Genomic DNA, 26920 nt, shown 5'->3' with positions numbered 1-26920 from the left:
TAAATGGGTTAGCAGTACTCTGGGTCTTCCATGGACGCTCCCTCACAAGGTATAAAAGGAATCCCACACAAGTTCAAGGAGAGCAGTTAGTAACTGAACTACCCACTAAGGCAGAAAAGCAGCGCTCTTCAGAGGAAGATAACAAACTCCAGGGTCTTTAAAATATCATCCACAATGTCTGACAAACAACAAGATACTACTAGATATCATATATGTGTGTTTGTTTATAATACAGATATATTTCAAGTGAAGAATGAAAGCAGAGGACAGAATCAAAAGCAACCATGAGACGAGTTAGGCAAAGATTATAAAGCAACTACTATAAATATACTCAGAGAATTAAAGAAAGATATAGTCTTAAGGAGGACATGAGAAATGTCATCAGATCCATGAAAAATTTTCAAAGAATCAAATGCCAAATTTAAAAATTAAGAGGTCAATAAGTATAGTGAAAAATCACTGAATGGGCTTAATACTAGACTGGAGATGGCTGAAGAATTAGTCATGTACTTTGAAGACTGACCTATAGACATTTTTTCAGCTAAAGAAATGAGAGAAAAAGGATCAAGAAAAAATGAAGAGAGCCTCAGAGGCTTGTGGGGCAATCTCAAACATTCTAGTGTACATGCCATTCAAGGTCCAGAAGAAGATGGTGAGAGTGGAGCAGAAAAAGTATTTAAATGTATAAAGGATGAACATTTCCAAAAACTGATAAAAAAAAAAAATTCTCCTAGAGTTCCAAAACTTCAGAACCCCAAGCAGGGAGAGAAAGAGAAAACCACCTGGGTCCTTCCTACTCCAACTGCTGAAAAAAAAAACAAAGTGGAAATTTGAAACTAGCAAGAGAGAAAAGACGCCCTGCATCTAGAAAAGCAGTGATATCATTTTAAAGTGCTAGAAACAACGACAAAAACTACCTTCCCAGAATTCTATGTCCAAATATACCCTTCAAAATGAGGGTGAGAAGACGGTTTCAGATAAGTGAAAGCTGAATGGTTTCTTTGCTAGCAGATATGCACACAAACAAATGATGGGGCCTGCCCTTCTGCTGAAGGGACAGGATACCACGTGGAAACGTGGACCCATGGGAAGAACAAAGAGCAAGATCTAGAATTGCTGGACAGCATGCCCTAGGGACCAGTCACGGGTGAAAGGGATGGAAGCAGAGGCGGAAAGGAAGCCCAGGGCTCCCAATCCCTGGCCATGTTCATGCCATACAGAGCCTCCTGAGGAGGAAACCTACTGAACTGTCTGCATGCCCTAAATTACTGGGCCCAGAGAATTCCTGCTCTTTACAAATAGACCCAGAATTACACACAGGAGGAAATGTCTCCACTGGCTATGAGCTCTGGGAATACTGGTCCCAAATCTGGTCCTTTGGTTCAGACATTTAAACCACCATCTATTCTTTAAAAATAAGAGCAAACAAGCTTGTAGTGAGAGCCCTGACAATTGGCTTGTCTTTCTGTAATGCAAGTGCCTGACTTAAGCTTTGATTGATGAGGGATCCACTTCAAAGAGGCATTCTCTTCGAAGAAAACAATCTCAAATAAATACCTTACCAGCCACACCACCATACTACTGAGAATTCTTTGTTTTAGAGATCTAGGTTGATTTTGATAACTGACTATTTGGGCCACTTGTTTTTTCTGTCTTGGGCTTCAAAGTCTCACTTTTTTGTTTTAAAGTCACCAATAAAGAGTGAGCCCATGAAACCCTAGACCCTCACCCTTGACCCCAATGAAAGTAGAACCCCAGGTCTGTGTTTCCTCTCTCTCTCTCTCTCTCTCTCTCTCTCTCTCCAACCTCTTTGTGTGGCCCCTGGTGTGCTGTGTAATTTCCAGGTCCTATAAGTAATAAAACTACTTTTTCAAAGTGTTCTGATGGTGATTGCTGAAAGACGGCTTGCAGTCATAAGAACCACGAGGGTTGCCCCGTGGTAACACTAGTTTGGAGACGTCTGTGCAAATCTCAGGGGGCCCGGGTGAGTGCCCACAGGCATTTCTAGCCATGGAATTAATTACCCTTGATAGCCTGAGAACAGCACAATCTACAGCTCCTCTCTCCTGACCCCACAAACTTTTACTGTAACTACTTAAATTTATAATTCCTCCAAAAGCTACAAAAAGTACCTAAACTAGGAGTTTGGCAAATTGCAGAACAAATAGTAGAGCACCTAGCAACCCGGAATCTCTGTCCTTCAAGTTTGGGGATTTCTTTAAAACACACTAAGTCAACTATAATTACCTTTGAAGAGTTAAAGAAATGCAGCAAAACCAATAATAGTAGTGAGTAGGCACATTTATCTTTTTTTTTTTTTGGCTGCGCTGTATGAATTGGGGGGTCTTAGCTTCCCAATCAGGGACTGAACCCAGGCCCTTGGCAGTGAGAGAGTGGAGTCCTAACCACTGGACCACCAGGGAATTCCCTATCTTGTTTTTTACTTTAATGGTAAAGTTACTATTATAAATAATGAGGGCAGTTGATTTCAGAAGAATATTCATCAAATTTTGAAAATGCGCTTCTCTCTCCAGGTTATTAGGTACTTTATTGAGAGTTTCAGAAACATGTTCAATTTAAGCTAATGTTAACTAATGTCTCACCTCCAACCTCTGCCAGCACAAACATAAAAATGCAGAAGATACTGTACAAATGTTACATATGTGTAAAATATCATATAGGATAGCATATCTCTGTTTGCATATATACATATCTGATCTTTGACAAAGATCACATTTACACATCAGGTGTCAGTGAAGAAAGGAGAAACTATTTAATAAGAGGTGCTTGAATCATTGGTTATCTGTATTGGGAGAAAAGTTAAATTAGATCCTTACTATATCAGGCACAAATATTTCTAGGTAAATTAAAATTTAAATATAGAAAGTAAACAGTCCTGTTAAAAATAATAATGAATATCTCTTTTACTTATGGGTGAGGGGAAATTTGCTGAATAATACAGAACAAGCAGAAACCAAAACAGAGAAGATTAATAACTTGATTGCCTTGAAATTTAGAACTTTTCTTTATTAAAAGAGAACTTTAAAAAGTGAAGAAACGTTCAAAAACAGGGAGAATGTATTTGCCACAGATAAAATTAATAACGATTGATTTGTATCCAGAATACATAAAGACATATTATTAATTTAATAAACAGATAATAACAAAGTAACCATAGAAAACTGGGCCAAAAAAGTGAAGAAGCATGTCACAAAGAAATATATAACATTGGCAAATATACATGTGAAAACAAGGCCAACTTCATTGGTTAAAAAAAAAATTCAATTTCAGTATGGAGACATAATATTTTCTATCTACATAGTAGATAAAAACTTAAAAATTGGAAATCTAAAATGCTGATGAGGTCTCAAACCAAGAGGCACATTTATAAACTGATACTGGGGATAGAATTTGGTATAAACACTTTGGGAAAAAATGGTATTATGTAATAAATTCAAAAACTCAAATACCCTATTATTATATTTTTAGTAAGATATATATTTAAGCATAATTTGGTTATTTTTTTAAAAGACCAAATGATTAAAAAATTTGGAAGTATGTAAATGAAAAAAATCTAGAAAAGTAGTAACCAAAAGAAAGCTAGTGCGGTAGTATTAAAATCCGAATAGTTTTAAGCCAAAAACGATGTTAAGTATAATCATCCCTTAATAAAAGGAGTAATTCATTGGGAAGATATAAAACTTTTACACTTGTTTCAGACTAGCAAAAAAGCCAAAGTAGATATTAAAATTTTAAGTAAAATTGACAAATTTGGATCATAATTAAAGAATATATCATATTAATGTTAAAGTGATCCATCAAGCTGGCAAAAAATAAAAATTTTAGAAGAGTGAAATAAGGTGATAAGCAAGCCTTTTGTAATTGATATTTTCCATCCTTTACCCAATGATTAGAGAGTTTACATTTTTTTTCAAAAATAGATAGGGAATTTGCCAACTGGTAGGCTCAAAGGACTCTACTATGAATATATTAATGACATGCAGAATCCATTCTCTTATCACTAGGTAATTGAGTTAAAATTCAATAATAAAAAGATAGCCCCCAAATCCTAGTATATTTAGGAAATAAGAGTTTTAACAGTATGTCAATTTTTTTTCTAACTTTTGACATCTATCTTTTGACAAACAGTCATTGATTTTTGACTTATGGAAGTAGATTTTCTAGCATTTTAACATTATAGTGTTCATAAGATAAAGCCTGCCTGACCACAGTGGATATTTCTCTTTATAATACAGGATTCAGTTTGCTTCTATCTTAAAGATTTTACTTTTATTATCTCAATATGCTTAGTTTGCAAAAAAAAAAAGTAAACTAACAAATATTTGGTGGCTTTTGCATCAGGTTTAAACTAACATCATACAAGAAATTTAAATTATTTCCCCTTGAAATGTTTATGTAGCATGTGGATTACTTGATTCTTGAATTCCTTGAGAAGCTAACATTTTTAGCTCAGTCAAGTCTACTAATTTTCCAGTCACTCTCCCACTTTTCTAGTTGACTACCTCATGCCTTTCCCTTCTCCTCAGTCCTTCAACACAACCTCATTCTCTTCTCAGTTTGTGACCTTTTCCTTTTTCACTGAGAGATTAGGAGAGAATTTCCATGATCTCATATCACCTTAACTCCAACCAATCAGCTTCCTGCCCATGTCCATGGTTCTGACTCCTGTTACTGGGATGAACTGAAGCCACAGCAAACCTTCCTCCTGTGATTCCTCTGCTTTGTTAGGGAGTCTTCACCATGGTAATCACTGCCTCTCTGTCCTTCACTGTCAATGGTCACTGCTCATCTTATAGAAACAAACAGAAACAATCCCTTGCTTCATCTCAGGTTCTTTCCCACCTACTGCCTCATTTATCTGTTTCCCTTAGAGCAGTACTCCTGCTGTAAGTCACCATTATCTTTTTTGTCATTCTCTCCAATCAGACTTTCTCCCCACTGTTCCACTGAAACAGGTCTTTCTGAGAAGAGCCCTGTCCTCCTTGTGGCCAAAACGTACCAGATCTTGAAGGATGGACCTCTTAATTCATCGCTTTACCCTCAGCTCTTGAGGATCTCATCTTATCCCATGGTTTCAATATTATCTGTAAACTGACAAACCTAAAATTTATACTTTTATTCTCAGTATCTCCCCAGAGCTCCAGGCCTGCATATCCAATTATGAATATTTCATTTCCACTTAGATCTAGAGAAGATGACACTACTTTGCATGTTCAAAATCAAACTCCAGAAGTTCTTCTGCCTTCAAACCTGATCCTCTTAAAATAACTCCCCATATCAGTATATAGAAATTCCTTATTTGAGGCGCCCAGATCCCAAACTCAGAGTCTTCCTTGACTCCTCTCTTGCCTTTCTTGCCTCATATCCCACATCCAACCCATCAGCAAATCTTCTCAGCTTCTTCTTTGAATCATATTACTGTCACCACACTGAGTCAGTCATCTTCCTCCTGAACTCTTACAATAGTTGCCTGTGGAAACTCAGCTTCCTTCACTTTACACATCGTTTATTTTTCACACAGAAAAACCAGAGTGGTCCATAATGCTGTTATCAGTTTGTGTTTATCCTCTGCTCAGAACCCTTCAATGACTTCCTATCTCCCTAGGATTAAAAGTCATGGGACATGCATTATTTGGTCCTGGTATACGTCTGCTTGATATGGACTGAATTGTGCTCCCCCAAAGTTCATCTGTCGAAGCCCTAATACCTCATGTGACCATACTTGGAGATACGGCCTAAAAGAAGGTAATAAATAAGTGAGGTCCCAAGGGTGGGGTCTTAATCCTATATGAGTGTTGTCCTTATAAAAAGAGGAAGATACACCAGGGCTTTCACTTTCTCGCTGCAGAGGAGAGGTCCTATGAGGACACAGAGAAAACATGGCCATCAGTACCAGTAAGAAAGCTCTCCTCAGAAACCAACCCTGAAGGTATCCAGTTGGATTTCTAGTCTCCAGGACTGGGAGAAAATGAATTTCTGTTGTTTAAGTCCCCTAGTTTAATATTGTCACGAAAGTCCAAGATGATTAGTATTCTGACTTAATTCTAATTTTGTTCTCCTGCCCTCATGCAGCTCCATCCACACGTCTATGGGCCTCAGCTTACCAGGGACACTCCTGTCTCTTGACTTCTATTTGCCGTCCTCCCTTTCTGAAAACTTTCCCTCCAGATACGTACCTGTCCTGGAAGAGTGCCTGACCAATCACCTGTGATCCATCGATATCTTTTAAGGGAAAGATCTTTTCACATCCTTTTTTAAAAAAGTCTGTCACAGCAAGTGAGGTCTTCATTCCACAATTATCCCACCAGCTTTGTGGTAGTCACAATGCCTGCCACCATGTTCACACCCCCTGCCCACTAGGGAGACGAGAGAGGCTACTTCATCTTGTAGAAGCTTAATCAAGGATTTACAGTTATTTTCCCTTTAGCTCTTGTTTGGGTAGAGGAGGAACCATTGGTTGTTTAGGTATAATTAATGGACTCAATTTTTAGGGAACTCAATTTGCAAGTTTAAGGAGAGGGAAGGTTGAAAATTTAAAAAGGAAATGAAAGTGTTCCACCTTAATAATAAACGAGGACTTGATGGTGGGTCCAGAAAAAGAGGAGAGGGAGAGGCCAAAGGGGAGGAGGTGAGGACTCAAAACCCTTGACAGAGGGCTGCAAAGCGTTAGCACAAAAAAGCAAAAAAAAAAAAAAAAAAACCAAAAACCAAAAAATAAGCTAAAACCAAAAATGTTATATGCGATATTAAGTTGTTGACCAGATATTTCTCCAGCAAAGATGGGTTTATTTGGGACCAGCAGAGAACTGATGTTCAGGGTCTGCAACCATGGTGTGAGCCACATGCAAGCCCCAGCACAGCAGAGGAAGGAGAACACTTTTACAGAGGGAAAAGGAAGTGGGAGTGGGGAGCTACAGTAAACAAAGTGTCCATGGCTTTTCAGTGGCTGAGTCCTTGTGGGAAGAAGATGCCTCTTTCTCTTCCTGTTGGGCTCTGCCATCAACCATCACAGGGAGTGAGAGTTCCTCCTTCTGGTCTCCCAACCCTAGTTAATTGAAGTTTTTATTTATTCATTTGTTTGTAGACTGTGGTATAAGATCTCTGATCCCTCTCCCCCCAAAAAATTTTTAGATAAATCTGCTCTCTTCACATACACAGGAAAGTTTTGTTTGTTTATTTGTGTTTATTTATATGGGAATGAAGGAAAGTGATGAATTCTATCTGTTTTAACATAAGAGCAGGGCCAATGCCCAAAGCACTTGAGGAAATCCACAAACTGCACTCTGGAAACTAGAGCCAAGAGCCAGAGGTGACCAGGAGAGGTCAAGCACCTGGAAATGTAAACAGTTATAGGAATACCATTGGTTTGCTCCCAGGTGTAGAGTATGGGCATATATGATTTTCATCTTTACCTCTAGGGGCAGAGTTGACATTCAGATTACAGAGTAAATAGGCAACAGAGACAAACTTTAATTAAATAAAGAGTGAAAAGGGAGATACAGATCCATTCTTTTCCTTTGACTGGATGAAAATACAAAATTCATTATATATTACTTATACAGTGCAGGGAATGTCCACATATGTTTTCTCAAAAGGAGTACTGTGCATATGTAATACACAGCTATTAACTCCAAAAAGCAGCCATGCCCTGAATAGAGGCAGTTCACAATACAAAAGCAATCAAATTTGGAAATGTTGAGTAATTCCTGACAGTACTTTTTTTCCTAAACAGTGAAGATAGAAAGTTATTTGAATTGTAAATGAAATCCAAAGGCACCTTTTTATAATCGTTTGAATGTTAATGGTGATAATGGCATTACTATTTTAGAGAACAGAACATTCAAATTTCTGAAAGTCAAGAAGGAAAAGCACATTTTAATTATTCATAAGCTGCGTGTATTTATATTGTTAGGCTGCACATATTTTCTTCCACAAATCTGTTATTTTAAATGGTTTTTTGTTATATCAATATTTTCAGTTAAAAATTAAGAAACATTTTTTCAAAAAATGTGAGACTATCTTATCCAAAAATATTACGCACATCTGCCTTTCTAAATGACTTCATGTATTTTAATCTCTTATATGGCATAAGGAAGAAAGACATACTAACAGAGGATGCATTTTGACTGTTGTAGGTTTATAGTTTCATGTTAAGCAGTTAAGCACCTTTTTCACCTGGACAGTGGTCAAGTGGAAAGGATGCTGGCTGAGGATCTTTGCTGCTCTCACTGACCTAGATTTGTTATGGGGTAGAGACTGCTAGTTGTCCATAAAATCCATGTTTTTCTCTTTTTTATAGTAACGCATGCTGATAAGAATGAATGTTTGGAGCTCCATGAAATGAGCCTTTAGGAGTATGAAACCGTAATGGTTTCTATTAAGACTGCCGTGAATTTTGTTTTGCTTTTTGTTTGTTCATTAGATTTGTTTTTTAGATTCCATATGTAAGTGAATTCATACACTATTTTTCTTTGTCTGGATTATTTCACTTAGCATAAAGGAAGGGGAACTAGGAGCTGGGCAAAATGGGTGAAGGGGATCAAAAGTACAAACTTCTAGTTATTAAATGAATGTCGTGGGGATGTAATGTACAGTGTGATGACTACAGTCAAAAATATTGTACTGCATGCTTGAAAGTTGCTAAAAGAGCAGATTTTTAAGGCTCTCATCATAGGCAAAAATAAAAGCTTTGTACTTTGTAGTGTGATGAATAGTAATGACTTACTGTGGTGACCATTTTGCAAAACATGCAAGAATCATCATTATGTGTACACCTGAAGCTAATATGCCAATTATGCGTCAATTAAAAAAAAAAGGACTGCAGTGGCCTGGATAAACAGAGGTATTTATAACACTTAGTTATAGTAATAATAATTGTGGTAATCTCTATTATCTAAGAATACACCAGGCAAATTTAAATGATTTATCTCCTCTTAGTTTCTAAACAGCTTGGTAAGATGTACATAACTGTTTTTATTATCCCCATTTTAAGATAAATGATTAGTTGAAGCAAATTTATGATTAAAGTAAGGAGACAAAGAACATTTTAGACCATAATATTTGAAAGATTAGAATTACAAATGTAAATTGACCAGGGAGGAAAACGATGATAGTGTTGATGATAACGGAAAAATAATAATAGTAATAGTCATGATGATAGTAATGATATTCATTATGTCATAGTCGTATTGGAAAGTAAGAAGCATGATACTCATTTCCCATTTTAAGGATGAGCAAAGTGAGCCTCCAGCACTTAAGTAGCTTGTCAAGCACCTGCAGTTATACGTGAGTGTTGAGGCTTTCAATAGCATCAAATACGAGAGAGGGCATAGAGTGGATGGAGAGATAAGGTATGGATGAAGGTGAATGAGAGCTCTGGTCGAAATTTGGTGATTGAAGCAAGAAAGAATTTCACAAGCATAGAGTTTGTTGAATGATGTTTATAAATTAAATCCCAGAGTGACAGTGGGTGGGATAAAGCATGCCTGTCCATTCCTGCCCAGGGAAGTCAAGGGGAGTCAGGTAAGTAGAAAGCAGCAGAGGAAGCAGCAGAGATTAGTGAAGTTTAAGCAGGGTAAGTCATCAGTAGATTTTATTTTCATTTATTTGCATAATGTTATATTAAAAATCTTTAATAAGATTTTAATGAATGTTTACCATTCTTCTGATGCCCTCTTCTAACCTGTCTCATGCAAAGGAAGGCAAAATGAACTAGTCAAATCAAGTCCACAGTACTAGTGAGATAATAAAGCAATATGATAAAAATGAGTAATTAGGAAGTATTTTCCTCAATTTTTTTTTCTTTTTTCTATGCTAAGGTAAGAAAGAAGGCTAAGAGCATACCAGAGGAGGCTGAGTTCCTTCCAAACCAATCTGGAAAACGCAAATGTTTTAGAGAATACGTGTATTCTAATTCCAATGCCTCAGGGCATATTGCAAATAGAAGTCGATTCTCTATCATTAAGGGTCTAATTAATTTTCTACTCTTTACACCATTAGGTCCCTTCATTTTCTTCTGGGAGCCTGGATCTTGACATCACTCTGATAGCACCTTCCATAGTGGGAGAGAGATGATAACTGGTATATTTTGCACTTTGTGAAAACTTCCTGTAAGTAGCCTGGTGGATGTTTGGGGTTGGAAAGCACCTAGGGTTCCACTGCCCGTGGTAGCCCTGCGTCCGTCCTCACAGTCTTGCACTGTGGATGCTGGATCGCCCACCACATGAGCTCAGGAGGCAAGGCCCTCCCCTCGCAGCCTGCGTGCAGCTCCAGGCCCCCAGGTCTGAGGCCCTTTAGCCCTTCTAGTCACACCAGGAAGGCACTTGTGACAAAAGAGCACAGAAATAGACACAAAGCGTCAGAGCCCTATCACACAAAGTGTCAGAGATAGAAGAGACCACTGGACACTAAGGGCCCTTTCAAACATCTCTTCCTCCAGAACGGTGATGAAAATTGCCATTTCATTTGTGCTTCTGCTCACACGGTGATGGCAGAAGGGGCTTTCTGGGAGTGAGTATAGCAGCTGCTGCTCCTTGTGGGGAGGGCTGAGGACTCAGCACTCAGTAGAAGCAGCCTGCCTCTCCGGGCACCCAGGGTCAGGTTACTGCCGTCTCTCTCTGCCAAGGAGCATCTCCCTCCCACCTCCTGCAGACCTGATCTTTAGAGCAGGGGGAGCATAGAGGTTCCTTCCGCGTGGCCAGGCTCCTCTGTGCAGATCCCTGCTCTGCTCCCCGCCGTGGTTACCACCCTCATGTATTTGCTATTGGTTCCACCAGCTCTGTTCTGAGTTCTTTACTTCAACTCTGCACAGTTAAGTGTCAGATGCAGCTTGTTCATCCTCAAAGCTCCTGACATTGTCAGGTCATGAAGCCTGAGATTTCCTTTCTATTTGGGGCCCCCGGCACAGAATTAATCATATTTGTCATATTTATCTTACAACTATTATAAGAGGTGCACAACATCATGAAACCATCGCTCCCTTTAGGATTTCCATGCCTTTTAAAATAATAAGGATCCTGCTTTAATATTTTAATATTTGAAATTTTAACAGTGTTTGTATAATTCTTTACGAAAAGAAGTTTCTTAGGTAATCCCATTTAGCTATCAAAACAACTCTTTGGCATAAGGAGGCAATGTATTATCATTTCCGTTTTACTCATAATCAATCAGTTAATCAATATCAGCAACAAGCTGCAATTTACTAAGTCCATAAATTAGAACATATGCTTTTACATCACCCTAGCCTACTCCTCATGTGACTGACTTCTTTATAGGCTGTCATTCTCATTCCAATCCCTGTAAACCAGTCTTGATAACTCAGCACTCCATTTCCTTTACAGTCAACATTGAGGTGTCAAGCCAAGCAACACTACCTGAACCATAGCCTCCCTTTCATCCCCACTCATTCTCTGTCATTTCTCACTTACACTATCAAACTGGTTTCCCAGGTGCAAGACTTTTTATAATATAACTCCTAGATATTACTAATTTTTCTGAAGTACAATTCTGATTACATCATTTTCCTGGCTCATGGGTCTTCAATGATTCTGTATTTACCCCTAAATATAATATAAATTCAAAGGTGATATTCAAGGTCTTCGATAACCTGATCAAGCCTATATTCCTAAACTTCGGTATCAATAGCTAACCCAATAATACTGATCCTACTAATACTGGGTAATAAATTATAGCACTTACTGGGTTTCAGGCCTTACAGATAGAACCAGAATACTCAGAATACCATTGCAAAGATAACGTATTAGTCTGCTAGGGTTACCATGATAAAATACCCACAGAATGGATGGCTGAATCAACAGAAATTTATTGATCACAGTTCTGGAGGCTGGGGGTCCAAGATCAAGGTGTTGGCAGAGTTGCTTTCTCCTGAGGCCTCTGTCTCTGACCTGTAGATAACTCCCTTCTCAATGCGTTGTCACCTTTTTTTTTCTTTTTCTGTGCGCATGCATTGCTTGGGTTCTTCCTTTTCTAAGAATATCAATCCTGTCAAATTAGAGCCTACCCGTGTGACTTCATTTAACTTTAGTTACTGCTTTACACGCCCTGTCTCTAAATACAGTCCCAGTGGAGGTCAAGGCTTCAACCTATGGGTTTTAGAGGGAGATAATTCAGTTCATAACAGATACTGTTATTGTGGCCATTTTATATGAGAAAATTAGAGTTTCTGAAGACTATATAACGAGTTCCATGGAGAACCAGGATTTTAACATAGATCTTCCTATCTCACTTCATGTACCGTTAATTTCAAATAGTAATTATTCTGTGAGCATAGCTGCAATTTTTTGAGGAGGTTCCTTTGATTACGCTGATGCCCTGGCCCCTAGTTTTCCAACCCTCCTCTTACAATGACAACTGTCCAAATCTCACATTCCCTTCAAGGGCCATGGCAAAGGCCACAGGAGAGCTTGCTTGTACCCCTTAGGCCAGAAATGCTATGTCTACTCCCTGAACTCTGGGCTTGTCTTTTATTTTCTCTAAGAAAACACAGGAGACTTACTCCTTTTTAAAGTCAGGTTTATTGAGGCAAATTTTGCAAACAGTAACATTTTATCTTTTTCAGTATATAGTTCTTTTTTTAATATGAATTTATTTAGTTTTGGCTGTGTTGGGTCTTCATCGTTGGGTCTTTTTTGTTGCACGTGGACTTTCTCCAGTTGCAGCGAGCGAGGGCCACTCTTTGTTGAGGTGCACGGGCTCCTCATTGCAGTGGCTTCTCTTGTTGCAGAGCTCGGGCTCTAGGTGTGTCGGCTTCAGTAGTTGTGGCACGTGGGCTCAATAGTTGTGGCGCACAGGCTTAGTTGCTCCACGGCATGTGGAATCTTCTCGGACCAGGGCTCAAACCCATGTCCCCTGCATTGGCAGGTGGATTTTCAACTGCTGCGCCACCACGAAGTCCCTCAGTGTATAGTTCTATGAACTTTGGAAAACATACATAACCATGTAACCACCACCACCATCAAGATACATTCATTGTCATCATCTGTGGATGATTGGTTCCAGGACTCTCCTCGGGTACCAAAATCTGTGGATGCTCAAGTCTCATAATATGCCCTCTTTTATCCATGGATTTAACCAATATAGTACATGATCTGTGGATGGTTGAATTCCTGGTTACAGAACCTGAGAACATGAAGGGCCAGCTGTATAGAGCTTTCCATCACCTAAAATGCTCCATTGTGCTCCTTTGGAGTCAATACCTCCTCCACCCCAAGTCCCAAACAACCACTACTCTGTTGTCTGACACATCTTTCTCTATAGTTTTGCCTCTTTCAGATATGTCATATACATAGATTCGTACAGTATAAAATGTTTTGAGTCTGACTGTGCATAACATAATATATTTGATATCCAGCTGTGTTGCGTGTATCAATAGTTTGCTCCTTTTTATTTTTGAGTAATGTTTCTCTGCCTGGGTGATTATCCTTTCATCAGTAAAGGGACATTTGTGTTGTTTCCAATTTTTGGTAAATGAATAAAGCCACTATAAAACATTTGTGTATGAATATATATTCTTATGTCTCTTGTGTAAGTATCTAGAAGTGGGGAATTGCTGGTGGTGTGGAAAGACTACATCTATCTTTATAAGAAACTACCAAACTCTTTTCCAAACTCTAATATTTTGCATTCCCACCAGCAATGTACGTGAATTGTTCCACATTATTATTGCCAACACTCAGTTTTACCATTCTTTGTGATCTGAATTCTAAAGGCGTGTGGTATAGTGGTATTTCATTAATGTTCAAAAAACAAAATTCAGTTAGGTAAATCTGAAGACATTATTGGCTTTATTCAATGATTCATGAATTGAGCAGCATCCCATGAACTAGAAGCATACTTCAAGGAGCTGTACGGAATGGAAGTTTTTATAGGAAGGACGGTGAGGCGGAGGGGACATTAGTAAAAGATGAGACATGGTTATTTGGGGCCAAGGCCTCTTCTTTGTGGAGAAATGGAAAATGGCAGGAATGGAAAATCAGGGGTCTTTATCATGAAGATGACCTCATCAGTGTTGACCAGAAAATACCAAACTGGTTGATTAAGGTGATATCCCGGGGTAAGGTCGAAACCACAATTAGGTTCGGTATTAAATCTAGATCTGGTAGCATGGTCTTCGGCACAGGTGACATCATTTTAGGCCTGCGGTTTTTCTCTTTAACAATCCCCCCTATTGATCAGACTCTCACCCTAACTTAGAGATGTGATCAAATTTAAGGCATTAGCACCACTCTCAGCTGTCGCCCTTCAGCTTTGTTGGTCTTTGGTGTGATATCCATAGGTCATGATGTTTTTGCTTAATCCCTGTGACAGTCTCAGTTCCAGCTTCATCATCCTTAACTTGGGTAATTTCTTTTCTGAAGTTCCAGTCTTAGAAAGATAATTTCCCTGCTGGTCAGCATTTGTGAATGTGCATTTAAAGCTTCTGAGAGGATGCTATGTCAGGGAGATTATTATCACAATTATTGCAGGATAATTCCCAATGTTTAGAGTACACTTTGCAACCATAATCCTCAAGACCCAAATCAGTCAAAGAAAAATGCTGTTGGAGTCACCTTTTTAAGTCAAGTGTTTTCTCAGTGATCTTATGTAACTGAGTTTCAACTTCCCCAGAAGTGTCAATCCAGGTACGTGAGGTGGTGTTGGCCACTGCACAGATACCTCCTTGCTCAGCAGAAAGATAATCAAGGGCTATGTCATTTTCAAGAAGAATCTTGGCCAGAGAGTTTAAATATTTTTGCTGGGCAAAACATTGTTGTGCAAGATACTGTTGCTAATGTCTTAGCAACAAAAACTGCAATATCTTCATGAGTTGTGGAGAGGTTTCTGATCATAGCCTCAGTTACATTTACTCCTAACCAGGGAAGAAGGGCCCTGCCAAAAGAATCACACCTGAATCATAAAAGGAGACCTTTCTAGAAGAGTTAAGGGCAGAGTTAGTTAACTTAAGAGGCGTGTGTCAGCCGTCTTGGCATTCATAGGCCCAAGGAGAATGACAAGCGCTACAAAGACAAGACCTGTCAGGGTACCATTCATTCCTGTTAAGGAGGTTCTGTGAGTGGATTCATTAGTTCAAGCCAGGGGCCAGGCAGGGTTTTAACACATGTGGGAAGAGAATCCCCTAGCCTGAAATAAAGTGACTCCAAATTCCAAAGACTATTCCCCTTTGCAATGGCCTGGGAGATACAGACAAATGTGTTATCTCTCCAGGCTAAGGCCAGAATAAAGAAAGAAGAAAAAGAAGAAAGGGTTTTATGTTTAGTTGAAGTTGGAAGTCTCAATCTAGTGTCTGGGGTGGAAGCAGTCTACACCCATGTTCGATACTCTCTCCCTCATCAGTTTGATTTGGAGGACTCCAGCATTTGTACAGGACCAGGTTCAGGCGTGACCTTTCCTTACTGTGAGAAGTGCATCCAAGGTTTAAGTCCCTGAAGTGTGGCTGCCATCTGGATAGTCAGGAGGACCTGATACAGTCTCTTCTAAGGAGATTTAAGGGCAGTCTTTGTCCTCAGTGATTCCAAATCAGAAGCGTGGGAGAAAACTGGAAATGTTTGATTGCATAGTCATAGACAGATATTTGAGGAAGCTAGAAGAATTCAGGATCCAGTCCAGAGTACAGGTAAATAACAAAACCTCAAAGACAAGTAAAAGGACTAGAATCTTAATATATATACATATGCAAACATAATATTTCTCTCTACTCTTACCCCCAATTTTTAACAAAGATAATCACAGTAAAACTAATTTGTTTGTGTTAAACTTGGCCTAATTATTTATATAAATGTGGCAAGAATAGTAAATGACCATATAAGTTCTTTTTAAGGTGGCTTTGTTGAAGCTTTTCATAAGTACTCTCAGACCTTATCCTCAATACCATTTCAATCAAAGCCTTGATACTATAGCCACTGTTTCCAATTGTGCTTTGTTACAAAGAACATGAAAATAATACTCACTGAGAATATTTGAATTCTGGAAGAACCAGGTAGGGAGACAAAGTAAACGTTTCATATTTGTTCACAAGATTATAGCTTACCAAATTGTTGATAGCCTAAGAGAAAAGATGTCTTTAAATTTGGAAAAAACATTAAAGAACCAGAAATATTTTAAACACAAAGTCGTAACAATTATAATCATCCTCATCAGTTTATTCAGTCCCATGTTATTAATTCTTGTTCTCCTTGAATCCAGTTTATCCATTAGTTCTCTCAACTTTGCCTGATGATTGAGGGTGATAGGAGCAGTGGTAATTCCAAGAAATTTGCAAGGTTTTTGTTAAGGCTCGTATGATTTTCCCAGTGAAGTGCGTGCCTTGTTCACTGGAGATTTGGGGAAGTATGCCCCAAATGGGAAGCATATTTTCTAAGTTTTTTTTCCACTGCGAGGATGCTGGCTTTGAAGCAGGGGAAGTCTTCAACCTGTCTGGAAAACATACATACAATCACAAGAATATATTGGTAATTTATACCAAGTAGCAGTTGAATGAAGTCCAGCTGCAGGTGTTCGAAGGGTCCAGAGGAAGGAGGTCTGAGGCATCTGGGAAGAAAAATAGTTTATTAGTAAAATGCACTATGGTGGGTAAAGGAATGTAAGATCTGATAAAGGGGATTTGACGGGGAGTGGGGAAGAACCAGAGGCCATCTTGGATTTTCCATACATTCCCTGACTATTTGGTTCATGTACAGCCATTGCTTACCCATCTTAATTTCTCTGATTCAGGAACAGAGTGTTGCCATGTTACAAGGACATCAGAATGGCAAAAAATTGGCAATGAAGGGTAATTATTTTTTCAGAAGCAGAATAGACTTCACCCACATGTACCAACCAGCCTTATACACTCTGTTGCTGCTGCCCTTGCATGAGGGTCAACTAAGGCAGTTCCCTGATACTCAAGTTCATTCCTTTTAGTGTAAGCCTCAGTTTTGATAACGGCAGTTTCAAAAGGTAAGAGTAGAACAATAAGAAGATCATTTTCTTTTTTTCCATCTTTTGACTGGTGTGGTAGAAGACATCACCCAACATTTTAAGATAGTAACTAAAATTACAAGTGAGAACATTGTACCAGGGCATATTAGATTTCTAGAAATTTTGCACAATTTCTAGAATATCTGTATTAGTAACACATATCTGCACAAATATAATCAAATAAGATTTGGCATCACTTATTTGACAATGCTTCCCATGTAATTCAACACACCAAATAAGCCTAATTAGTTTAATAGTTTTCTTTTTATAAGTACAGAGAACAAATCTTTTGAAATATTTTAAGGACCTCTGAAAAATGTCAACATTAGCTGGTCAAAAAGACTTCATTTAGAATTTTGGGAAGTTTGTCAAAAATGTTTTTTTTTTTTAAATTTTAAAACACTTGCCTAAATAAGATCACAGATCATTATAAAACTTAATACTTAACTACCTATTAACAAAACTTAACTCTTTTAACATTAAAAGGACTCAGTTTTCCTAAGTAATCAAAGACCTGATGAAGACAGCAAACACAGAAAATTATTTTCATAAAACATAGAACCTTTGTTTTCTAGGCAAACCACTGAAAGGGTAAAGAAAAACTTTGTTTACAATTTCTTACTAAGAGCAGACCAACAATCCAAGAAAACCGTCCATTTAGCAGAAAAAAGAAAATCAAGTTTTAGTTTTACATAAGTACATTCTGGATATTAAAGGTTATTTTTAACATTCCTATAATATATATTCACTTTTAGCCGTCCTGATTACACAAGATAAAATTCTCTCTTTTCCTCTCTCTCTTTCTTTTTATATACATTTAGTTTGTCCTTAATTTTCTTCCTTCTCATTCTGAAATAACCAGAAATTCTAGTTTAGACAAAATGACTCTCATTTTCCTTAACAAAAATGCATCTTTATTGCTCATATCTTTTCATAAGCAAGAACACATCCTACCTTTCCTGCATGCAGAGTTGTTTGTCTTATTATTCTAGTAGCTTTAAGTACTTATATTAGAATTTTTAACCTAAAATCCTTAATTTCCAGTCAAAAATAAAGAAGTAAACAGTTATAAACTATCTTTTCTGCTAGCATTCTGAAGTTTGCCAAGTTTATAAATACGTGTTATAATTTTTAGAAATATGTGCTCTTTCATAGAAAATTTCTCAGCATGGCGCCAAATATGTATACTCATAGGCCCAAATACCCAGTTCCTCTCTAATAAGAAGTCAAAAGTAGAGAACTTCTATGTTCAGTAGTTAATGCTTCAGTATTTTATCTTTATTTGGAAATGATCTAGATATTTAACAAATTTCTATCATTTAATTTAGCTTAGCAAAACTCTGACATTTCCAGTTACCAAAAAGGTTTTGGAGGCTATCTTTAAGTCTACGTAACATAGAATATAGTTAGCTAAAACGTTCACCTAAAAATGCTTATTCTCTTTACGTCTATCACTTGCTTGTAACAATTATGTTTAAATTGCCCCTCCCCTAAACTTCACGAGACATTTGATAAAATCAACTGTCATTCTGAGTTATTTTTGCTGACAAATTTCATGACAGAGATAGCATAAACTTATTTGACTAATAAACTCAGAATAAAATTCCTTTAACTGCCTCACATTCAACGTTGATAACTATAAGACATATCTGTTTTAGTTAAACCAATCAACTTATACTGGCTTTTATTTACCAAAGATTACCCCAGATCTCAGGAACTTGAGAAGCATTTGGGTTAGTTTCTGTTAACACCCATTCCTTACAAAGCTCTTGCCTTCAAATCAACTACATAGAGCTCTTTTATAAATTAATTTTAGCAATCCTATCCAGAAGTATTTAGAAAAACATCATGGATCTACAACATACATGTATAGACACACACACACATACATATAGACAGACACAAACAGAGACTTTATAGGTATTAATATTTGTGGATAAGATATGCAATATGTACCATTAGTCCAAATTTTTTAAAAACCTCCTCTCTTTTTTTCTCTTCTGATGAGAAACTTCTTCTAATTAAAAATAGGTATTCCATTCCGCTTGACTTGGCAGTCCATGCTTTTAAGCACACTTTTTAAATGAGCTTAAATATTTGGAATGTTCCTCATAATGGCTATTATAATTCTAAGTTATTTTTAGTAAAATCTTGCCATCTTCTTAGATATGCACAATTTCTGGGACGATAGTTGTTAAATATAAAATAAACAGGTGTGCTGGAAGGTGGTTCACACAACTCTGTGGATGTAAAGAATCCTGTTTCTTTTAGCTAGGCTTTCAGTTGTCTCAGAGCCAAACTAATACCTAAATGGGGTGTGCCTTGGGGTTGGAATATAGCAAAATCACTCTAATAGCCTTTAAATGCTTGACTCCTGTCCACCAATGTTTGCCACCTATTTTTCTTCAGAGATTCCCAATAGCAACTGCCCTTAATTTAGTATCTACCTGAGGCCTCCCAGGAGACTCAATCTGGCTCAAATTGGACCCATTCTGATCTGATCCTAAACTCATCTCAGATTTCAAATTGGACCCAATCTGATCCTGGACCCACTCCAGTTCTTAGGTTGGACCCAGTCCAATGCTGGTCCATAACCACCACCAATTCCCATGAAACTTTGGACTGGGGAAAAGGATTGAACCAGCAACCCTCAAAGAATGGGGACTGCAGACTGATTCCAAACAAATGGAGAACTAAAGATGCCACCAACAGATCCCAACATGGAATCTGGGGTAGGATTCCAAAAAATTGGGGAATTACAGCAATGCACAACAGGGAATCTGGGAATCAAGAGCTGGGGTTTTCCATTCAAAAACCTGGGAATTGTGGTATGAAAAGCCAATTACAGCAGGAGCTCGAACACAAAGAGTGAAACTCAACTGAGAGGAACTTAACCAATAGCCCTCGGAAATGTCGAGAAAGACCTTGAACTCAAAATGAAGTTCTCAAGTGCCACACGTGATTCTTCTTGTCCCTGAATTCCAGTGGAGGTTTGCCTAGGATCCCATCACTGCCACCAGCCTTTCTAGTAGAGATCCATGGAGAAGATTCTGAGAGCAGATCCGCTATGTCTGAAGCTCCCAGGGTTTCTACATTCTCACACTAGCCCACCGCAATGACCAATAGACTGAATGTTTGTGTCCCTCAAAATTCATAGGTTGAAATCCTAACCGTTGATGTGATGGGTTTAGGAGGTAGGGCCTTGGGGAGGTAATTAGGTCCTGGGGGTAGAGACCTCATGAATGTGATTAATGTACTTATAAATGAGACGAGAAAAAGCCCCCACTCCCCTTCCTCCATATAAGGATACAATGAAAAGATAGCAGTCTGCAATCCAGCATCCTGCTCTCACCAGAACCCAGCCATGTTGGCACCCTGATCTCAGAATTCCAGCTTCCAGATCTGTGATAAATTGTTATCCTTTGTAAGCCTTTCAGTCTATGGTATTTAGTTATAGCAGCCCAGACTAAGTCACCCAATCTTGGCATTTAGCAACTCTTTAAAAATTTCAGCTGAATTCTTATCACTCACTTACAGGGGATCTGGCATCAATTCCTCTCATGCTGTAGCACAAGTAAGTAAACAATCCCATCCCATCTCCTTGGAGGGGCCTGTCTTTCATTGGATTTCCTTGGAAGCTCTGCTACCACGGGTCTCTTTTGGGTTCAGGAAATGTTATGATTTTGTATTTTTTCTGGATCTTTTTTCCCAGCTAGGTGAACATTCTTTCCAGCCTTACTAATCCTATCCAGAAGCAGAATCCCTTTCTTTAAGAGTATTCAGGACAAATATTGGAGAACAAAAATAGAGATTTATGTTTATTTACATATTAATTGTATTTAAATTAATAAATAGGTGTTTGGATGATCTTTTCACCTTTAATATAATATCAGCATCTGATTATATTTCTTAATACCGGTAAGAAAGCAACGTGCACATAGGAGGTTAGTAAGGGACAAGTTAAAAATGCTAGAAAAAAAATAGTGATGACGATAGAAAGATCCGTATTTTCAAACTCTGGGTCTATTATAAGTTCAATAACACAAAATGCCAACACCTTATTTCCACCCACTTTTCACTATTACAAAAACAAAGCAGCCAATTGTACATGTTTGCATTAAGTAACAACTCTGGAGAATTTCCAGAAAATGATTTATCTGCAAAGAGGTGACAATGGCTCCAATTGTATGATGTCCCTTATTTCTTAATTTTTTAAACATCTTTTAATAGTTCCATTCATTGGGATGCACCTTTTATCTCAATTAAGTTCCTTCCCATGTATGACTCATGTTTGGTAATGTGTGTTTCTTTTTAATAGTGGTTGTGTTATTTAAATAGGCAGGATTGACACAGAAATTCTCCTTTGGTCAGCGTTTTCCCTGCCTTGATTGAGAAGTGAGGGAAGGAAAGGGAGGGCCTGGGGTGGTTATAAAAGGGTATTCAAGCACTCTATTGTTGGAGTCTAAAATTTCGATGCACTGGAAACACCCCATGGATACTCACTCTCTGGAAATAGAGACAGGCAGTGCCCAGGCAACAGAGGGATTCATTGTAATTGCTGACTTCTTTTGAGTGCATTTAACCAAGTAGCGGAAGCACGTTGCCTTCTTCCATGAATCCAGGAGCCTGCTAGCAGGCAGTGTTATATTACTCCTGAGTGGGAGTGAAATCATGTGGGAGCAGCAAGAACAGCTCCTGGAGAAAAATTACCATTTTATATTTATTACTTTGGCTAGTTTAAGTGTCATAGGAATAGACTCTCTAATGCATTAAAGAGCAAGTCCCCAACAATTTGACTCTGTTGCTTTGTAAACTATTTTTAGGGACTGTCTCAGTCGGCTTTTAAAGGCACATGCCATCCCATTGTCAAAGCTTATTTTAATGGTTTGTCAAAATGATATAAGTAACACAACCTCCCTCTTCAGATTAAAGAAATATGGCACATTCTCTGGTGAAATTTGTATTCTTGAAAAAAAAATACCGGGCTTTTCTTACTCGGCATTTTTCACTCCTAAGCGCTGGCACAGTTCTGTTTCATATTTCTGATATGACGCTTATCTTGTAGTTTAGCTTTGCTTAGTTGCATAATCAGATAATAGGATTTTCCTGAAGCCTCAACCTGGGAGATAGCATGTACTTCTCTTTGCAGAGTTCTAGATACTGGGTAATTTTGCTCTGTAGTTGCACTGCCGGGTCAGCTCACTGGAAAGCAGCACAGCTGCCATTAAATATGAAATGCACTCAGCGTTCTTTCATCCTGACATACCTCGAGATTTATTTAATGTGAAATGGGATATAGAATCTACATTTTGATATTTCCTCTGTTCCACCAGACGAAATAGTAAGGTTGAGCCATTTGGGGAAATATTTACTAGAATGACACATTTCTAAGAAGATTAACTAATACCACAAGGCAATTTGAATCTTATATCAACTGAGCGCTTCTGGTTGTTGAGGGGTTTTGTTTACTGATCAGCTGAGGACCTATTCCCCCAAGAAAATTTACCTTTTGCAATTGTTATTTTTATCAATTAAATCCCTTTTCTCCAGTGAGGTAACTGTGTTAAGTACATCATAATGGAGAAATCAAGCAAAGCAGGAGGTTTTCTTGTAATTGTCCTCTAACCCTTGGAAGATGTGTGGCCTTTTAAAAAATATATTCAAATAAATATATTCACTGGAGAACAGAATTAATATGATTCTGGAGAACTGTGTTAGAGAGTAATTCTTATTTCTTCCTTAGAATAAATGGTCTGAATTTTTAATATTGTTCATTACTCTATAACTATTGCATAGTACTACTGTGTTGTATATTATCATATTTTCATTGCTGAGCCTTAAATATGCTAGATAAAGAAAACCAAGTATAAATTCAAGTAATAGGCAAGTAATAGTTGGCATATTGAATTCGCTGGCACGTGGCTCTTTATTTGGATATTGTTATAATGAGCAGAGTTTTTTCTGCCCATTAGGAAATTCAACATGTTTTAAATATCCTGCTGTAAACTTCTTGAAAGTTGGGGCCTTATTTACCGTATTTTAAGTGCTTAACATTATAACTAGCATCTACTTAATGTTCAAGAAATGTTTACTAAATAAATGAATTAATGTATGAACGGCAAATGGTTGAGGCAAAAATCTTTGATTTCTATGAGCGCCCTATGAAGTCTTAAAGTGAAGACATTTTCTTTACTTATTAATATCATTGGGAACATTAATCTGGAAGGTAAGCATACTTGCTAAGGACAGGTTTTATTACCTTCTCTTCCTGAATGGATATTTACTTGATAATGTACTTTATTTTGCAGAAAATGTACATATTAAAATATATGTTATATTAGATAAGATTCTCTTCTCCAAACATCAACTTCTTAAATTTAAAACCAAAGATATTATTACCAGGTGAAATGTCTCAAATGAGGTGCATGGACCTCCCTATCCCTCGTATATGGCGAGATGAAGAGAGTCTTTGAACACAGGGTACCTGCTGTGTATCTTCTTGCATTATCTATTTCCCTGTAAAAGTTGGAAAAATCCACATTATCCTTCACATTAAAGATTAAAACAGCTGTCTAATATAGTAAAATGCACATTCTAAAAGTTGTTTGTTTGAAAGACATGACTTCAAACAAACACAAAAATCAGGGTAGGCCCATTTTGGCCATAAGGCTAAAGGCATCTAGGACGTGCTTGTTCTTTTTCCTTCTAATCAGTTACTTCTCTAGATTTGTGAAAAAACACTGATAGGACACAAAAACTGGGTCTCTGAAGACTTGGATTCAAACGTGAGGTTTTCTTCTTGTCAAGTGTGAATATGAGTGATCATCCTAACCTATCTGAGGTACGATTGACTCACATCTAACACTTGAACAAGAATACCTTATCCACAGTTTTCTTGTAAGTATTAAAATAAACACCTGTGAAATTATTTGCCAGGTGGATGTCACATATTAGGAGTCAAAACAGTTGAACATCCAATTGAATGTCAAGTCAACTTTTAGGTTACTTTCCTCTTAGGGTCCTGCCACTCACATTAGAAAGTAGCATTAATCCTGCACGCTGGTTGACAAGAAAGCAATAATGAAGAGACCCTCTCACTGTGCCTTGTCCATGGTAAACAAAGCAATGCCCCGATGTTTTCCTGAGGCACATTGTTTAAATAAATATACTAATACATTGGTAAATGTAGGCTGTCTCAACAGCACTGTATTGTGGAGTCTCTGAACTGTTGAAGAACTGATGAAGTCTTGGCTAACTGAGGAGAATAGTTGATGGATACCTATGTTGCTTTAGTATTCTGGAATGTTCAAAAACATGTGCAAGTCCACGGTAAATCAGCCATTTCCAATGTATTCGGTGGGTTTTTAGATTTTAGTGGCAGAGTAATAAGAGAAATTTAATTTGAATGTTTTTTGACATTCAATTGGAAATCTAATCAGCCATTCCTATGCTGATAGCAATGTCACTTGTTGGGCAACTTTGACATTCTTCTTGGTTATTTTTAAGCTCTCAATTCTAAATATTACATATTTAGAATTTTACATATTTTAAGCTCTCAATTCTAAATATGTAAAAACCCCTTAGATCACTGGCTTATCACATTCCTTAACCCAATTGCCACTAATTCAGGTATGTTTCCTTCATTATATCTACTTTCTTTACTTTTTGTTCTGGTTTTACTCTTCTACTCCCTTACCTTGTGTACAATGTAGTTTAACAAGTGTGAAGTATCCTGCTTCAGTGAGGTGTAGCCCTGGGAACACTGTCAAGAATAGTTAGGGTGGGTGCAGAGACACCAAGCCTTCTCATATTCCTTTTCCCATCTTTCCTACTTCTAGGAAATTCTCTCCTAAATTTTTAACTACCTCTTACCTAATTCTTCCTAATTTATTTCTCTCTCCCTCTCTTCCCCCCGCCTCATTTCCACTTCTAACTCACTTTCACAGCATATTTTTAATCTTCTTTTACACTGTTTTATTTTTCCCTTACTGATATGCTTTAAATTCATTAACTGGTATGTAATCTGTGTACCCATCTTCTTAAATCACACACACACACACACACACACACACACACACACACACACACACATAACCCTCACAAGTATGACAAGTACAGAGAGTTATGTTTTAAAAGTACACAGAAAGGTTTAAATTCATAAGGAAGCCTTTCTGAAACTTAGTTTTGAAACTTAAATGAAAGTTTTGCTACTACCCACATGAAGAGTGGGCCAAAAAATACTATTTTTTAAGGGGAAATGAATTTGACTTATTGAATGTTTTGGTGCAATCTTCCTGACAGAATTAAATATAGCTTTGCTAGCAGGATCTTCCTTTCATTTTGTGTTACAATGTTAGTATTACATAGGTTAAGTGCTTTAAAAAAGAGAGAGAAATGGACAGAAAATATAAATATTATTTTGTTTAAATATGAGTCTCAGGTATATGAGTGTGGAAATGTTTATGTGTGGGTTTGTGGTCTTTGTAACGGCAGCTGCCTTTTAGCAATTAAGAGTAATATGGCATTCTTAGCCAAGCCCTTATAAATACTTTAGTCATTGAGCCTTCACTCAGGCTGTAAAAAAACCAAGGAGACACAAAGAAAACAGCTTCCCTGGTCCACAGGGATCCCTATTTCATAGGTTGCCATGTTCTCCTCTTTTTTCAACCTCCTGGACAATCTTGTCTCCAACAGCACCCCTTAGGGTTCATTACCCCCTCTCCTGAGCCAGGTGCACAGGCGCCCCTGATGCAATGGCTCTGCTTAGAGTCTACGCAGACGTAACACCCAGTAAGGCTGGACCACGATGTGGAGGTTTCAACCAGTCAGAAGTCTCTCTCTTCTCAGTTTCCATTTCTCCTTTCCTTGCCATCATCTTCCTCCTTTTCTGTTACTCAACCGTACCATTTATGTGGAGTTCACAGTCATGAAAATCATTACATAGACTATGCAGAGAGAGAGAGAACTAGAAAACACATTTAGTTGTAGTCAGGCCACCACCTTACACCATCATGAATCAAGTCCTTCACAAGTCACAACAGTTCTTTTCCTCTTGTTCATAAGAAACTGCCCATTAAAACTTCGATTATGATTTAATGTGAGACGGAGGTAAGAGATGGGGGACAGACAGTTGAAATCTACGTCTTTCTCTAAAGACATGAATTTTCATCTAAGTAAATGAACTCTTTCCTTTCTGAGTGTTCTCAGAGCACTTTTTATCTTGACTAAGATGCCTTGAAGTTCCCCTCAGCTTGACTATAGGCCCCCTTGCCTCCCTTTTCTTCAAGCATTTACTTTAGAAAACTTGCAGTCGTAAGTTACTTCTCTGCCACTTGGAGATGTAAAACTTCTCCGGGCATTCAATCTCCCCTAAGGTCCTCCAGTGTTTAATTTTCCACTAGCTTACCCCAGATTAGGAACCCTCCTGCTTTTTATTTCAGCAGAGCTGAGTTTAATCTCACTCCTTATTGCAGCAGTATTGAATAAGTTCTTCCTTGTGTATGTAAAGATTTTATAAGGCAGTCTTAGTGATGAAGGTAATTGTTGGCCTGTGGGTCTGTCTGCTCAAATACAGTCTAAGCCCTGACGCCTGAGAGTGGTGGGTGGATGGATCTTCTAAAACTAAGTCAAAGAGAAAAATGCAGCAAGCATCTCAAAGAGATAAAAAAAAAATACAAACATGCATGTACTACATTTTAGGCCTGGAATTTCTCCCCTTCTTCTATGTACCAGTAAACTCAGGGCCTTATAGATGTATCTGTTGAAGATCAAGTACAGTGACAGAACCCGAACTTCTGCACCGACCAAACATCAGAAATGAAATACTGAAAAAAGTTTCAAAGTCACAAATGGTCTTTTGCTAAATGGTATCTTTAGTTCCAAACATGACTGAGTCTTTATTATTTCCCAAATGAGAAAATGTTAC

The sequence above is a fragment of the Delphinus delphis genome, chromosome 14 (genome assembly GCF_949987515.2).
Source record: "Delphinus delphis chromosome 14, mDelDel1.2, whole genome shotgun sequence".
NCBI classification, from domain to species: Eukaryota; Metazoa; Chordata; class Mammalia; order Artiodactyla; family Delphinidae; genus Delphinus; species Delphinus delphis.
The sequence above is the reverse complement of the archived record's forward strand: the minus strand, read 5'-3'. Positions refer to the sequence as shown.